Genomic DNA, 14,478 nt, shown 5'->3' with positions numbered 1-14,478 from the left:
CACAAGAATTGAGGATGAGTAATCCAGGAACTGATGTAGTGATCAATTTGTCAAGAGATGCTATGGAAGAAGGCAAAAGAAGATTTTTAAGGCTGTATATATGCTTTCAGGCATTAAAGGAAGGCTGGAAAGGAGGTTTGCGACCTTTTATAGGGCTAGATGGCACCTTTTTAAAAGGAAAAAGTAAGGGAATAATGTTGGTCGCAATGGGACAAGATTCGAGTAACCATTTCTATCCACTTGCTTGGGCCGTAGTAGATAAAGAAACTAAAAGAACTTGGAACTGGTTTCTAGAGCTGCTGAAACATTCTTTGGATTTAAAGTCGGGTGAAAATGTCACTTTTATATCAGATATGCAAAAGGTATCTTTACTTTAAGTTCATTTCATCTTTTCTTAGCTAGTTTTCATGTACATTATTCTGCAACTAATCTGAATTTATGTTTTTGAAGGGTTTATTGAATGCTGTTACTAATGTATGCCCACAAGCAAATCATCGATGGTGTGTTAGGCATATTGAAGCTAATTGGAGCAAAAATTACAGAAGTGGGGAGTTGAAAAAGCTTCTTTGGTGGTGTGCTTGGAGTACATATGAGGAGGAGTTCAAAGATCAGCTGACAAAAATGGGTGAGTTGAATAAGAAGGCTGCTAAGTCTTTGGTGAGCTATCCACCAGAAAAATGGTGTAGAGCATATTTTGACACCAAATGCAAAAATTTCATGGTTGACAACAACTTCACGGAGTCCTTCAACTCATGGATTGTAGAGGCCAGACAAAAACCAATCATAAAGATGCTTGAAGAAATAAGGGTGAAGGTTAGAAAATTTAACCGTTTAAATTCCATAATAGCTGATTCCAGTAGCGTTTATAATGAAAAATTAATCCATTTGTCGCGCTTTTAATCTACTTTAAATCAAACTGCTAGTTTAGAGTAATAATCAAAATTTTAGATATTTGTTTTAAGGTGTTTTAAATTTCTGTTTTTTCAGTTCGTGCAACATTAGCTGGTTCATTTTTTTTGTTTTCGATTATTGTTGTATAGGTAATGATCATGTTAAGGAAGCATGAGGCCGAAGTTAAAAGTTGGAAGAATGAGTTTTCACCACATGCAACGCATCTCTTTAATGACTACAGGATCATTGCCCAACGATGTAAGGTTGAGTTTAATGGGGGCTGTGGATATGAAGTGACCGAGGGTGTGGATAGACATACAATCAATATAGAACTTAAAAGATGCTCATGCAGAGTATGGGACTTATCTGGAATACCATGTCCTCATGCCATCAAAGCATTTATCCATAAAAAAATTGACCCTATTGCTGAAATACACTGGTGGTATTCTAAGGAAGCATATTTGATGGTATATAAGCACAAGATCGAACCTGTTAGAGGTGAAAATTTTTGGAAGATAGAGCCGCACCATGCCATGGAGCCCCCTACTTTATCTAAGATGGTTGGTAGACCAAAGATGAAGAGAACAAGAGAGAAGGATGAGGCTAAAAATAGGCAGGGGGTTTGGTCAGCTTCTAGAAAAGGAATGTTAATGACTTGTGGTTATTGTGGTAAACCAAATCATAACAGAAGAAAATGTCCATTGGTAACAATCGTAACTTCATAAATGTGTTCCCCTTTTGTATCTAACGATCATCATTTAATTTTTTTTCTTTATGCAGCTCAATGATAAACACGAGGACGTCTTCCAAGATGAAGAAAACTCTCAAGAATCTCATAATGTGCCCTTGACAGAATCACACTCAAGAAAGTGTATGTTTTTTCATTCCTGTTCCTGGTTCAAGTCAGATCTCTAGCCAGACCTCTATTGTAGCAGGGCATGATTCAGACCCTACTTTATATCCTAAAATAGTGTCTGAAAGTAATTTTAGACTTCATGAAAGACTGAAGAAGATAAATACTGGGACAAGAAAGATAACTTTCCAGGGAGATCACGATGGTATATCAATACCGACCAACCTTCCATATTCACCAAAAAAAGTAACTTGGAAAGGGAAAGAAGCAATGACTTCGAACCAGTTACAAGCTACAAGGGAGAGAAAAATTGGCAAACTTAAGCCTATAGGGGGCAAGGGGATGTAGGATTTGTTTTGTATTTACTGTCTTAGGTGTTACGTAAGGAGAAAATGAAACAATGACTCCAAACAACTAGTGTTTTTGCTGATTTTTGTACTCTTAGTGATTGTTACACAACTATCGTAATGACTCTAAACAATTGATTCTTTTGCTGATTTTTGTACTCTTAATAGTTGTTAGACAACAATCGTAATGACTCCAAAGAGCTACCTTTCTAATATCAATATTGTTTAATTGTGACAGTTGTAGATTTGGTTTACTTGTCAAAAGTTTATTTTAGTATTATTATGTTATGTGGTTGAAAGTTGCGGAGAACTTAAACAATTAGACAACCAACACTTTGTTCTTTGTTCTCCTTGTAATTCTCCTTTTATGGCTGCTCGGTGATAGAAGGTGCATCAGTCAAATGATAATACATCACGTAAGCCATATAACGTTGATCAAGACTTTGAGGCTCCTTTGGTAATAGTATGATCCAAGAATGAATCTGTCAACATTAGATGAAATCAAGATTTTACCAGTGAAGCATCTCCTCCTCTGTCAAAGTTTAAGCTATTATATGTCTTTTGTTAAATCTAGGTGTTTACAGAAAGAATCTATATGCATTATGTATGGAACAGAGATTTCTCAGCTTGTCGAATGTGAGAATTTGAAAAAAACTACATTGCTTCTTATAGCATCACATTTGTTTTTGTTTTCCGTTATCGTTGGTTGAGAATGTACAAATCTTGATTGCCTGTCAAGCTCTAAAAGTACACTATTTACTTATGTATGATAAGAGTATTTAATTTCATTGCTAAGTAAGAAGTAGTTTAACCCCATCTTTTCTTTTACTTTTTAGATCTTGTCTAGTCTTACATGGATAGTACAATGACCAGACTACTTGATATCAACCAAAACTGTCAACTTCACGAAAAAATGCCTTCATATCAGAATCGTAAACCATTTTGAGGTGTCAAAATATGCGCGGTAAGCACACCCAACTTCATCATTCCCTTTGCTAAACATTCCGCCTATTTATTTATTAATTAATTAATCCATAGTTAAAAATATTGTACATATTAACAAACCGTTTAAATTTTTAGATAAGATGATATATACTTGAATACTTGTTGATCGTTCAGGACGAGTAGTGATGGAATCTCCGAAGAAAAGTAAATCAGGGACGTAGATAGTGAAATCTGAACTTAAGGAGAGTATTTGAAAAAGCCATGTCATAATTCCATTGGCAACAAATCCATGAAAAAATAAAACTGGAGGTTTATTTGATAATTTGTTGTTTGGATGAATGGATTCAGTTGGAACCCAAAAATGCATTGTAGTTCCTGGTTCTATTTCCACTAACTGGGATGTCATTCCAACAGTTTTCATTAAACCATGAATAATTGGCTTCAAAATTACAAATGTATGAATTTTAAGCCTAAGAATTAGTTGTCCAGGATGATTTAAAATCCTAAGTTTCAAGATAGTTTCTTGCCAAGCAAATTGAATTCAAGAACTTGCTTACAACAAAACTAAGAAAACCTGCAGAAATTCACGTCAGAGTCAAGTTTGTAGTGCAGCCATATGCAAAAACATCAACTTGACAAATCTTGATGTAGTTTCTCCATCTTTTTCTTCCTGTAATTACCTAGAGAATGGAAAACATATGAATTGAAGGAGAAGAAAGAAGAGAACTAGAGCTAATGGAAACAAAAGACCCAAAAACGATCGGGTCAAATTTTTTCGAAATGGGTTTTTAGACTAAGTGGGTCATATATTTTGAAATGGGTAAAGAAAATCCATGTCACATTTGCCATGTCAGCCGGCTGTCAAAAAAGGGCAATTTTAAATCTTAAAAAAACGTTGAGGGCAGTTTTAAACCAAAAGGTGGAAGGAGGGCATTTTTGAACCATTTGGGATACGTTAAGGGCATTTTTAACCCTTTTCCCTTTTTTTATTAATGACGATAATGTAATGTTGCTTGATAATTATGAACAACGATCAGATATGACAAAAAATTTATCATAAAATTTCAAGTCGCAAAGTGCATCAAATCTACATGAATTGCCTATATAAAATTAAATGGGTAATGAATATAAAATGCTAAGTAGCAATAAGATCGATCAACTAAAACTTTATATTTTGATTGTGTAATATTTAAGTGTCGAAGAATTGAATAAAAAGATATAACTCAACTTTAATGATTATTGTAGACATACTTTGAAAATAAAGTAATAATAATCTAAATATAATCACAATATAATTATTGCGGCTCCAATTATAATGAACCAAAACTAATAATTTGTTTTTAGATGAATTTGATAAGAGTATAACATTAAGTTCTTCAAATTGGTATATTTTAAAATCATTGTTCAGTTGAAACAAATCAATGCACTTTAAATAGGAAAAATTACTTGAATGGATCCTTTTTAAAAAATAATTACTTATTTTAAATATACTCTTTAATTATTACCATTTATAGCAATATATAACATTACTATATATTTTATTAGATTTGTCTTTCTCTTTTGCCTCTTTCTCCTTTTTCTCTCTCGCCTTTTTAATTTTTATCTCTTTTTCTCGCTCTTTCTCCCCTTTTTTCTTCATATTGTTCTTTTTCCCTTGTTTTTTTTTTCTGCTGCTGCTTTTTCTCTCTTGCTTTCTTTCTATTGTTTGTTCTTTCTTTTTTCTTTTTGTTGCACTTTCTCCCTCTCCCTCTTGCTTTTTTCCCCTTTCTCTCTCTCTATTTTCTTTCATATAGTCAATGATTCGTAGACTAAATAAATTTTTATTAATAATTAATTAGACAAGTAATCTAATCGTAACAAATGAAGAGACATAATAAATTGCAAAATGAATTAAACTTGAATTAAAAATGTGTTCCACACATATTAAAGTTGAATTAGAAGAGAATTAATATGAATGCAAAATGTAGCAAATGAAAGAGCATTCTATGATCTGTAAACGGAATGAATTTGTATAACAATGAATTTCACAAGTAATTAAACGTAAAGAGTCAACTAATAAATTGCAAAATTATTAAAACTGTATTACACTAATATTAAACAAGTAAATAAATTAAACTTCCTTTAAAATTGTATTACACAATATTAAAGTTGAATTAGAAGAAATAATTAAGAATGAATGAAAAACGTAACTAACGAAAGACAAGACAACAATCTATAAACTGAATTAAACTTATATTATTCATGAATAAACATGTATTATATGTGCCTTATAAATTATTTTTGGTTTGTATCACTAAGAACGTGACTGATGCATTATAAGTGTGTTGCCTAAATTACTTTAGTTCATATCATTAAAAATGGAGTGAAGTTTGCAATATGTATTATAAATGTAGGATGTATTATTCATGATTTTAATACAATTATGAAACATATCTAATACAAACGTGATATAGTTTCGTAAACTTCATCCTTTTCGAGATTCAATCTAATATTTCTCCTAAAATCAATTCTAAAATTAACCAAATCCTCTTTAAATTGAGCTATTAAACTCCAAATGATTTTTTCAATTATTTGTAGGAACAACCTATTCAAACTAAAGAGCAAACAAGTAATCTAATCGTAACAAATGAAGAAACCTAATAACTGCCAAATGAATTAAACTTGAATTAAAAATGTATTACACACATATTAAAGTTGAATTAGAAGTGAATTAAATATGCATGCAAAATGTAGCAAACGAAAGAGTATTCTGTGATTTGTAAACTGAATAAACCTTGTATCAATAATGAATTAAACAAGTAAATTAATCATAACAAATCAACCAATAAACTGTAAAATGAATTAACTTGTATTAAAAGTGTATCACACAATATTAAAGTTGAATTAGAAGAGAGAATTAAGCATGGATAAAAAATGTAACTAATGAAAACACCAGACAATGACCTATAGAGTGAATTAAACTTATATCAATAATGAATTAAACAAGTAATCTAATAACAACAAATAATAAACTACAAAATGAATTAAATTTGCATTAAAAGTGTATTACACAATATTAAAGTTGAATTAGAACAGAAAATTAAGAATAAATAAAAAAACATAACTAACGAAAGACAAGATAATAATCTATTGATTAAATTAAACTTGTATTATTCATAAGTAAAACATGTATTATATGTGTCTTATAAATTATTTTGGTTTGTATCACTAAGAACATGAATGATGTTTGCAATATGTATTAAAAATGTAGTGTGCATGTATTAATCATTTGGTTGGTATCACTAAGAAGAGAGTAAAGTTTGCAATATGTATTAGAAATGTATTGTTCATGAATAAACCTTATATTATACGTGTCTTATAAATTATTTGATTTGTATCACTAAGAAAATGAGTGATGGTTGCAATATGTATTATAAATGGATTGCTCATGAATAAAACTTATATTAGATGTGTCTTATAAATTATTTTAATTTATCACTAAGAAAATGAGTGACGGTTGCAATATGTATTAAAATGTAATGTGGATGTCTTAAAAAGATATTATTAGTGTATTACCTAAATTATTCTTGTTGGTATCACTAACAAAGGAGTGAAGCGTGCAATATGTATTATAAATGTACTATTCATGAATAAAACATGTATTATATATATCTTATAAATTATTTTGATTTGTACCACTAAGAAAAAGACGACGTTTGCAATATGTATTACAAATGTATTGTTCCTATATTATAAATGTATTAAGAGTGTGTTGCTTAAATTATTTTGGTTGATATCACTAAAAAGAGTGAAGTTTGTAATATGTATTATAAACGTATTGTTCATGATTTTAATTCAATTTTAATACAATTATGAAACATATCTAATTCAACTTTAATACAATTGCGATACAGTTTCATAAACTTCACTTTTTTCGAGTTTCAATCTAATAGTTCTCCTAAAATCAATTATAAACTTAACCAAACCCTCTTGAAATTGAGATATAAATTCCATACGACATTTTCAATAATTTGTAGGAACATCCTATCCAAACTAATCACAAATTTGTAAAATTCAAATAATGAATTCAAAATTTGAATCTTTATAATGACTATCAATGGTGAACTCTTGTTGTTGTAGTTTTAGAGATTTGAAATTTCTGCTTGAAAACATGATTTTGTATAAATTTTCATCTTTCCATTTCTTTTTTCGTTGTATTTTTTTGGTAAAAATAATGAAATATGAAAAATTGATTTGTTATTTAAATAAAAATTTGAAAGAAGAAGAAGATTTTTTTAAAAAAAAAAAGAAAAAAGAAGAGTCGGAAGATAATAATTATAGAGAAAGAAAGATGAAGAAGAAGAATTAAAAAATAAAGAGGAAGAGGAAAAAGGGCCAAGAAAGAGGCAAGCGATGGTACATTTTTCTTAATTTCAAAAAATTGGTATATTTAGTTAGAAAAATTATATTGACATAAATGGTAAATATTTTTTTAATATAGCATATTTATGTGATTTACCCCTTAAAATATGTGTCTAAACTATCCTTTAAATGATACTAAAATAAATGTCTAAATTCTTATATTGAAAAAAATGTATGCACCAAATTTGGAATAGACTATAAACATTGCAAAGGACATATATATACTTATACTATCATCGGTTTGTGCAAGGTCATGTTTTGCTAAAATTAAAAAAAATAAAATCAAGAAACACATTTTCTTGAAAATAAACTTCTTTGAAACTAACTACTTTGTACATGCCTCGATAATAAGAGCCAATATACAAAAAAATAAAATAACAGTAAACCCAACTTCTCTATGAGACTATCAAGTCAAGTACAATGGAATATAATAAAATCAAAATAAACTTAGCTATAACAAAGAGTTAATGAGAGATGGAGAACCATCAATCTAAGCTGATTTTCTCCTTAACGATGCTTGTTTGATTGTCCTGGTTCAAATGTGATCTACTCTTTTGGGAAATGCACGAGATTTCGTTGCATATTTTAAGTAATGAAATCAAAATGTAAAAAAAAATATGTTGATTTGTAATGGCAGTTAGTGAAGTTCTTTTGGCCTTAGTCATATAATTGACAATTCTGATGGTTGTTGCAACTCGACACACTGAACATACAAAATTATTTGTCAACTTCTTATCTTAAAAGAATCAACTCAAGTAAAAATAAGATGTGTAATACTTATGATATGGTACGTCCCATATATCGTTGTATAACTCCAACTTTCAATCTCCATTGCATATTTTGCAGGAAGGCGTATGAATTGAAAAACTATTGAAGCACACCTATTTGAATTAGAGTTTAAGTTTTGTGCATTGTCAGTGTAGTAAATTTCTACACCATCAGGTAACTTACTTTAATAAAGTATTATAATTATAAAAAAGAAAAGAAAATAATATCAACCATTTACTAAAAAGACAAGAAGAAGAATATCAATAGTTGAGTCCTATTTGGATTCTAACCAAATTTAGTTCCGTAATTAAATTATTTTCTTTCCAAGATTAATATAATAATTAGGTTTATCGTAGGTTTTCCCTTAAGATCATCGCTCATGTAATTCTTCAAACATCATACTTTTTGAACCTAGTAAGAGATAATTTTTAGATCTTCAAACATTCTGAAACTTGACAAGCTTCTTCTACTCAACGGTATGTCGCAAGAACAAATTTCATATATTTTCTTGTTTATAAGCATAAAAAAACTCCTTTTGGACAAATCTTCATTAGCAAAATAATTCAATGTACTATAAATAGGTGAATATAACGTCGAGAGAGGTGAATATTGCATTTAAAGTATTGTCATCTCGTCTCTAATTCTTCTGTTCTACTCCAAGTTATTGGGAAGAAATTTTATTAGTTGAACTTTCACTACTGAATATATTTTCCAAAGGAAGTGTTGAATAATAAATAGACATATTCATAATTTTAAGTTATCTAACATTCATAAATGTATTTTGCAGCATCAATGGAAAACTCAAATTTAGATGAGTAACATACAGAAATTGAAGTTTCATTAGAAGAATGTTATAGGGAAGAAACAAGACAGATTGTTTCCGAAATAGGAGTTGGAAATTCGAGAGACCCCTATATCGGTAAGGAGTTTCAGTCACTTGATGATTCATTTAAGTTTTATCTCGATTATGCTCATCGTAGCGGTTTTAGTGTACGTCGAGGTCGTATGACTAAGTCAAGAAAAGATAAATCAATAATTGGTCAAGAGTTTGTCCGTTCAAAGCAAGGATTTCGTTCAAAGAAAAATTTAGAAAGTAATTATAATGACCCGGACCCGTAAGGTCATTTTTGATAATTTTGAATAGTCATTTATCTATAATTAATTAATTTGCGGGTAATTTATTTATTATTAAAAATAATGGACCAAGTCTGAATTGTTAAAATAGGTTTGTAGAAATTATTACTTTTAATATATAATTAATTTAGAAAAAAAAGAAAGAAAGAGGCGGAAAAAAAAAAACTAACCTAGACGTGCGACAGAAAGCAAAGATGCAGGAAAATTCAAGTGGTTCAGGTTAGTTCTAATCAAGATTCTTTCTAAAATTGTATATATATATCTTAGGGTGATATTATTGTTAAGGGATATGGTTGGAATTTGTGGTTTTTAAAAGAAAAGAGACAAAATATTGTCAGTACGTTGTTGGGGTTTAACAAAAGGGAAATTTGAATTGAAACTAAGGTGGGTGTAATTGTTATTAATGAAATTATGTACTCATTGTCATGAATGGATAAGTTGTTGGGTTTGTCGTGTGCTTTTCATGGTTCTGTCATGAATTTGCGTGACCAGTAGATTGTATAGTTAGTTGTTCCTATTTTAAATATTATATTATAAATTAAATATCTAATATATTGAGATAGGTAATTAACTATTGGGTTATCGAATTATATGAATATCATTAGACTTATGATATTGGAGAAGTTGAAGCTTAACCCTAGACTTGAAACTTAGAAACTTGATTATGAATTTGGGTGAATTGTTGGTTCAAGGCTAAACACATAGTAATGTGGGTGTTGTTAATTTCAAAATCTTATTGTGGTAATTTGTTTGGATAGATTGTATTGATTTGGAGCCCAATGAAAGAGGGAGACTCAAGTCTCAGAGTGATTGTTCGACTATTTTAGGCAAGTGAATTTCTAAACCCTTGTTAAGTGTGTGAAATTCATGTATTACCTTGTAATATGTGTTTAGGGTAACGAGACTTGGTGATGGGTTGACTTATCCACATTGATTAATTCTAATGATGAGAAAGGGATAATAAAAGGCAATGTGATCAATTGTTTGTGTGATGTGTTGAAAATTGTTTGAAAGGCTTGTTGAATCATTGTTGATGTTGTATCCTGATTATGTTGTTGTGAATTGTGCAATGTTATGAAAATGGTCATCTCCTTATTATTTGTGTGAACATGTCATTTGCATTGTTCTGAGACATGGGCTGTGACAAGTGTTATGTGCATTGAGAAAGAATAAGAAAATAAAGAGGATGTACCATTTCGAGGGACGTATCGCGCGCCGCGATGGATACTATATTTCGAGGGACGTGTCACGCGCCGCGACAGATACTATATTTCTAGGGACGTATTGCGCGCCGCGATGGATGCATGGACAAATATGTCCCCCATGGGTCTCGGACTGAGAGACAGCGGGTGTGTATCATTAGGTCAGACATGTATCACTATACTTGACATTGCATTTCATTGCATTACACTTCTTTATTATTGGTGAACTTGATCTTGTGTGTTGCTGATCTTGCGAGTGCCTTTCTATGAAACTTGTGACTGATGAATATTGGGCGTATTGTTGAAGATATGCAATTGTTAGAATGTTGTTGTTGAGATATGTGCTTGTAAATTGTGAACTGTTAGGTTGGGTTGGTTTTATACATATTGTAGTTGTGAAGGTTCGGTTGGGGTGTAAGGAGTACTTGTGTTCTATCCCCTTAGCTCGTGTTTAGAGGTTTACTTGCTGAGTACCGTGTGGTTTGGTACTCACCCCTTGCTTCTACGAATTTTTGTAGGTTACGAGCCTGGATTTTTGTGGTACTTGTCATTCTCTTCTTTTCCAAGGCTTCTGGGAGATTTGTGAGGTAGTTGTTTGTCTTCTTAGCGATCCTTCTTACTCCTGTTTATGATCTTGTTCTACTCTAGAAACAATGTCATATGAGACTTGTATTTTTCTTTTGATTCAATTGTAATACTTTAGAGGCTTGTACACGTGACAACTAGATTTTGGGGATATATTTGAGTTTAGTATAAAAAATTCCGCATTTTATTGTAATGGTTGAGTTTTAGGCTGACTTGTCTTGGTGGGTTAAGACGAGTGCCATCACGTCCATTTTTTTGGTCGTGACAGTAATAAACCACGAGATGAAACTAGAGAAGGATGCAAAGTGTTGTTATATATGTCAAAGAAAGAAGAAGGTAATTGGGTTGTTTGTAGGCTTGTTGCTAAGCACAATCTTGAACTTGCATCTCCAAATAGTCAAAAATTCTTGCGATCAAAAAAGAAAAAAATCTGATGCCCAAAAGAATCTTATTGATTTACTTGATAACTCTGGAGTTCGTCCAAGTAAAATAGCGTCAGTGTTGATAAATCAAGCTGGGTATGTATATCGACTGAATTTAACAAGTCAAGATATCCAAAATTATTTGCAAACTAGAAGACAAAAAGATCTTGAAAAAGGAGATGCACAATTAATGCTACAATATTTCCAAAGGCGTTAATCTGAAAATCCAGGTTTCTTTTATGCAATTCAAATAGATGTAGAAGGTCATTTAGCTAATTGTTTTTAGATTGATGCTAGATCTAGGATTGCTTATAAGAATTTTGGGAAAGTAGTTGTTATTGATACTACATATCTGACAAATAAATATAAGATGCCTTTTGTTTCATTTACTGAAGTTAACAATCATTATTAGTCTATTTTGTTTGGTTGTGCTCTACTTTGGGATGAAACTCAAGACACTTTTGAGTGGTTACTTCGTACTTGGCAAGAAGTAATGTTCGGAGTTGCGCCTTATACAATCATAACAGATCAAGATTCTGCCATAACAAATGCAGTTGCAACAGTATTTCTTAACAGCAAACACCATTTTTGTATGTGGCACATAAAAAAGAAGATTCCAGAATGTTAAGTCATGTTTATCATCAGTATGCTGGTTTTAGTAGCAAGTTTAGTTGGTGTATTTATGGTACAACCACTCCTGAGGAATTTGAAACAATGTGGATAGAAATAATGGAGATGTATAATTTAGGAGAAAATAGTTGGTTGCAGAGAATATATGCAATTCGTGAAAAATGGATACCAGCATATGTGCGTACTACTTTTTGTGCAGGCATGTCAACAAGTCAAAGAAGTGATAGTATGAACAAATTTTTTAAAGATTATTTGAATTCTAGTACTCCAATGAGTATATTTGTGGTGCAATATGATAAGGCTATTGACGCTAGATATGATAAAGTAAGGGAGAAGGATTACAAGACAAAATATTCAAGGCCTATCTTGAAAACTTTGTATCCTATGGATCGGAGGATGAAGCGGCGAAGGAATATACAAGAAAGATATTTCAGATTTTTCAAAAGAACTAATTCAATCTCAAAAATTTATCTTTGAAAAGATTGAGGTTAAGGACGGAAGAAACATCTATAAAGTGCATTAACTTCAAAGGCAAAAGCTGACATACATCGTTAGTTTGGATCTTGCATTGGAAAGAGTTGTTTGTTCATGCCACAAATTTGAGTTCATGGGAATTCTATGTAGACATGTACTAATGGTATTTATAAAGAAGCAGATTCACTCACTTCCGACATATTATTTATTAGATAGATGGAGTAGAAATGCAATCAAAGAAAGAGCTAATGATCCACCAAATGAAACAAAAAATTTGAAATCTTCTACCTTATGGTTTAATAACATTATGATACATTCTATTGGGCTATCTGAACGAGCTACAAAGTTTGAAAAACATTATCAATTTGCACATCAAAGATTATTGCGATTGTGTGAAGAACTTGATGAACTTCCTTATGAATCAGAGGAAGATTGTGTTGTATCAGGTGGTTCAGGTAGTGAAAAATATTGTGAAATAATATCATGTGAACAAAGTCAAGATACTACTCTGCTTGACCCTCCAGTAGCAGCAACTAAAGGGTGTCCAAGATCTTTGAGAATGAAAGGTGCTCTAGAAGTTACTCAAAAGACCAAAAAAGTTTACTTCTCAGAAGCAAAAAAGACAAACGAAAAGTATGAAATTTAAGAGAAAGAAAACAAGGTAATTTCACCTTACACAATAAATATTATTTCTATTGCGAGTTATTGTTGTTATAACTTCTAAAATTTTATGTGCAGTTCAAATTATAACGTCGAAGTCGAGCAGAATGATACAACAATATCTAACGAGGCTCATTCAATGGTAATTTTTTGTATACTAGCTTATGTCAGTTGGCTTACTTTTCATATACTTTCTTCTTCCTCATTTAATTTGTCAACAGTTTCAACGATATCCAGAATATTATCAAGGATTTATTGAGAACACTGATTGTGCTTATGCCACATAATTTACGGTAAAGAACTATTCATTTTTTATTCTATCGTTTATATATTATGTACATGCTAAAATGTGTGTTGATGAATTATAGCTCTTCCTTTCAGGAGTTGATGAAAGCAACTTCAACTCCATTCCAACAACACCATCCTAGTTAGTGAGTAAGAAGATGAGGGATTTGGAGCTTTGAGAATACAGGAAATAAGAAGAAGCAGTTATTTAGATTTTAGTTTATTAGTTTTCTTTGAAATTTTTTGACTTTTGAATAGTACTTTCATTGTTTATTTTGACATGTATATGGGATAAAATTATATACTTGTATTGTAGTTTGTCCTCTATTTTTGGGTCAAATAAATTATATTTTTTGTTACGTGTGAAAATAGATGCACTTTATATCATTCGAAAGTGAGCGTAAAATGTAAGATTCCTCTACAAATCAACAAATTTTACTCTAAAATAAGCTGATGTTATAACATGTGTTGTCGAAAACCTTAATAAAAACTAGTTGTGCCATAATACAATTATATACAGATAGTTTGCTGGTGGTGTAGAAAACTTGTTCCTTCACGATATGCAGACTTATATGATGCTCCAGATGTGGTTGAACTTTTTACCTCATCCTCCTTCCCAACCAGCTGTTAATAACATCACAAGTCTATGATTTTCCTCTTCATTGCTTAGTTTCAAAGATGTAAAACTTGAGATATATATATGTCAAAGATCATAAATATAATTAAAATCACTTATTCGATAAATTTTTATTGATAAATAGTATCAGAATGATATACATGAATCTGAACTTATATTAGAATACATACTTAGATTCTAACAAGTCCAACAAGTTTGTCATACATAGAATGAAACTTAAATTTCATACAATAGTACAAATTGT

The 14,478-nt window shown here is 30.8% G+C and overlaps 2 pseudogenes; both read left to right on the top strand.

Moving 5' to 3' along the window:
* Positions 1 to 11: 11 nt before the first annotated feature.
* LOC125877886 (uncharacterized) lies at positions 12 to 2,108 on the top strand (annotated as a pseudogene).
* Positions 2,109 to 12,379: 10,271 nt separating this feature from the next.
* LOC125877576 (protein FAR1-RELATED SEQUENCE 5-like) lies at positions 12,380 to 13,599 on the top strand (annotated as a pseudogene).
* Positions 13,600 to 14,478: the final 879 nt, after the last annotated feature.

The sequence above is a fragment of the Solanum stenotomum genome, chromosome 9 (assembly GCF_019186545.1).
Source record: "Solanum stenotomum isolate F172 chromosome 9, ASM1918654v1, whole genome shotgun sequence".
Lineage (NCBI taxonomy): Eukaryota > Viridiplantae > Streptophyta > Magnoliopsida > Solanales > Solanaceae > Solanum > Solanum stenotomum.
Note: the sequence above shows the minus strand (reverse complement) of the source record. Positions and strands in the feature narration are given on the sequence as shown.